The sequence below is a fragment of the Penaeus chinensis genome, chromosome 12 (genome assembly GCF_019202785.1).
Source record: "Penaeus chinensis breed Huanghai No. 1 chromosome 12, ASM1920278v2, whole genome shotgun sequence".
NCBI lineage: Eukaryota > Metazoa > Arthropoda > Malacostraca > Decapoda > Penaeidae > Penaeus > Penaeus chinensis.
Window position 1 is genome coordinate 39,309,080 of NC_061830.1, and position 2,900 is coordinate 39,311,979.

Genomic DNA, 2,900 nt, shown 5'->3' on the forward strand with positions numbered 1-2,900 from the left:
CGTTTTTCTTTTCCTCTCTCTATCATCCTTTTCTTCTAACTTATCGTTTTTTTCCGTCTTTTTATCTCCTCTTTTTACACTTCCTTATTCTCTATTTCTTTTTTTCTGTCTATCACACTGTCGCTATCTCCTTTTTCTTCTTATTCTTTTCCTTCCTTTCGTCCTCGCCTCTTTCTTCCTCTATCCCGTCTTCTCTCTTTTCCTATCATCTTTCTATCTCCCTCTCCTTTTCTCCATATCCCTTCTCTCCCATTATCTCCTCCTTTCTCTTTCTCTCTTCGTCTCCCCCTCTTCTCTTTCCTCTCTCCCTTCCACTTTCTTCTTCCTTATCTTCAAATATCTTATCTCATTCTTTTTCTCCCCCTTTTTAAAATATCTTGTTCCTTTTCCTTTTCACTTCTTTTTCTCCGTCTTTTCCTCCCCTTTCTTCTCCGCTCTCTTTCTTTTCACCTCTTCCTTATCATCTTTTTATTCGCCAGTACTTCCTTCTTTGTTATCTTCACCACTTCCTCTTATTTCTTCTCTACCACATACTCCCTTTTCTTCTCCACCAAACAATATCAATTTTCCCTTTTCTCCCTTTTCTTCTCCACCATTTCCTTCCTTTATTCTCCATCACTTCCCCCCTTTCTCTTCGCTTCTTCCTCTCTTTTCTTTTCCACCTCTCTCCTCTTCTTTTCTTTTCCACAATTTACTTCATTTTCTTCTCCACGAAACACGATTGATTAATTAATTTCTTCTCCTCTTTTGTTCTCCTCCACCCTTTTCTTCTACGCCTCTTACCACTTCTCCCCTCTCTTCTCCGCTTCCTCCTCCCTTTCTTCTTCCCCACTTCCTTTATCTTTTTTTTCCCTCACTTCCTCCTCTCTTTTCTCCTCCTCCTCCCCCCCTTTCGCATTATTTTTCTCCTCACTTCCTCCCTCTCTTCTCCCCCTCTTCCTCCCCTTCTCTTCTCCTCCTCTTTCTCCGTTTCTCCTCCCCCCACTTTCGTCTTTTATTCTCCGCCTTCGTCCTCTTCACCTCCTCCTCAGCCTCCTTTTCAAGAATCTCGCGGCTCCAAGTTCCAAACAATATTAATTTTCTCTTTGATGCGTTCCGTCTCGCCGCTTCACCCGTCGACTGACTTTGATGTGTGTTTCATAGCGGTGGCGTTGGGTCGTGGGGGGTGGGGGTGGGGGGTGAGGGGGAAGGGGGGTGAGGGGGTGAAGGGGAAGGGGGGGGTTGAGGGGTGAGGGGGAAGAGGGGGAAGGGGGGTGAAGGGATGAAGGGGAAGGGGGGGTGGAGGGGTGAGGGGGTGAAGGGGTAGGGGGTTAGGTCAAGGGAGGGGGGAGGAGAGGGGGTGGGGGGTGAAGGAGGAGGTAGGGGAGGTGGGGGGGTTGAGGGGAGTGTTTGCGTTAGGTCAAGAGGGGTGAGAGCGAGGGAGGGATGGGGGTTAGGGGTGGGGGTGAGGGGGATGGTGGAGGGTAAGGGCGGTGGGCGGTATATACATTGGGTCGGAAGGGAGGAGATGGTGGGGGGGGAGGGGGTGAAGGAGAGGGAGTGTTTGCGTTAGATCGGGGAGGGGGGGGGGGGGGGATGGGGTGAGGGGGGTGGGCGGTGTGGGCGTAGGCGCGTTTGTGGGTGCTTTTCAAAGATGGGGGGTGGGGGGAGGGGTGGAAATGTGTGTGAGAGAGTGATAGAGGGATAAAAAAGGGAGAGGGAAGGATTGAGATAGATAGATAGATAGATAGATAGATAGATAGATAGATAGATAGATAGAGAAATAGATAGATAGATAGAGAAATAGATAGATAGATAGAGAAATAGATAGATAGATAGAGAAATAGATAGATAGATAGAGAAATAGATAGATAGATAAAGAAATAGATAGATAGATATAGAGAGAGTAGAGAACGAAAGGGAGATTAAGAGAAAAAGATAGATAGATAGATAGATAGATAGATAGATAGAGAGAGAGAGAGAGAGTGGAGAATGAGAGGGAGATTAAGAGGAAAACATAGATAGATAGATAGATAGATAGATAGAGAGAGAGAGAGAGAGTGGAGAATGAGAGGGAGATTAAGAGAAAGAGAGGGAGAGAGAAAGATAGAGAGAGAGAGTGAAGGAGATAGACAGATAGATAGATAGAAAAATAGATAGAGAGAGAGAGAAGTAAGAGATGGATAGATAAATCGACAGACAGATAAACAAATAAATAAATAAACATGGAGACAGACAGATATACAGAGAGATAAATAAAGAGTAAAAAAAACAGACATACAAATAGACAGGAAGCAAGAGATATATAGATAGCTACAGAGAGAAAAACATTCACAGCTTCCATCTTGTATTCCTGGCCTCCTCCCCCTCCCCTTCCCCCCCCTCCCCTCTTCTACCCCCTCCCTCTTGCCTCCACCCTCCTAAGCTTCCATCTCCCCCCCTCCCCCAGCATCAGCACCCCCCCCCATGCTTCCATCTCCCTTGCTTCCCCCTCCTATCTCTCCCCAACCCCCCCCTCCTCCCCAGCTCTGTCCCCCCCTCTCCCCCAGCTCTCTTCCCAACCCTCTCCCCCAGCTCCCTACCACCCAGCTTCCCGCGTCCAGCACAGAGACAAAAAAAAAAAAAAAAAAAAAAAAAAAACGAAATTCACAGCACAATTTCGCTCAAGTGGGAAGAAACAGCCTTCAAGAAGTCCTCGTGTAGGTGACTCGATTAAGGGCCTATCTTATCTTTTCTTATCTTATTTACACTTCTTTCTTTTTGGTTTTCCCTCTCTCTTTCTTTCTCTCTCTCTCTCTCTCTCTCTCTCAATCTCTCTATTTTTAAACTTTAAATTCTTCTTTCATCTCTCTCTGGTTTCTGTTGTGTTTTCTTCTTTGTTTATTTCTTCTTCTTCGTTTTTTTCCCTTTTTCTCCTTTCT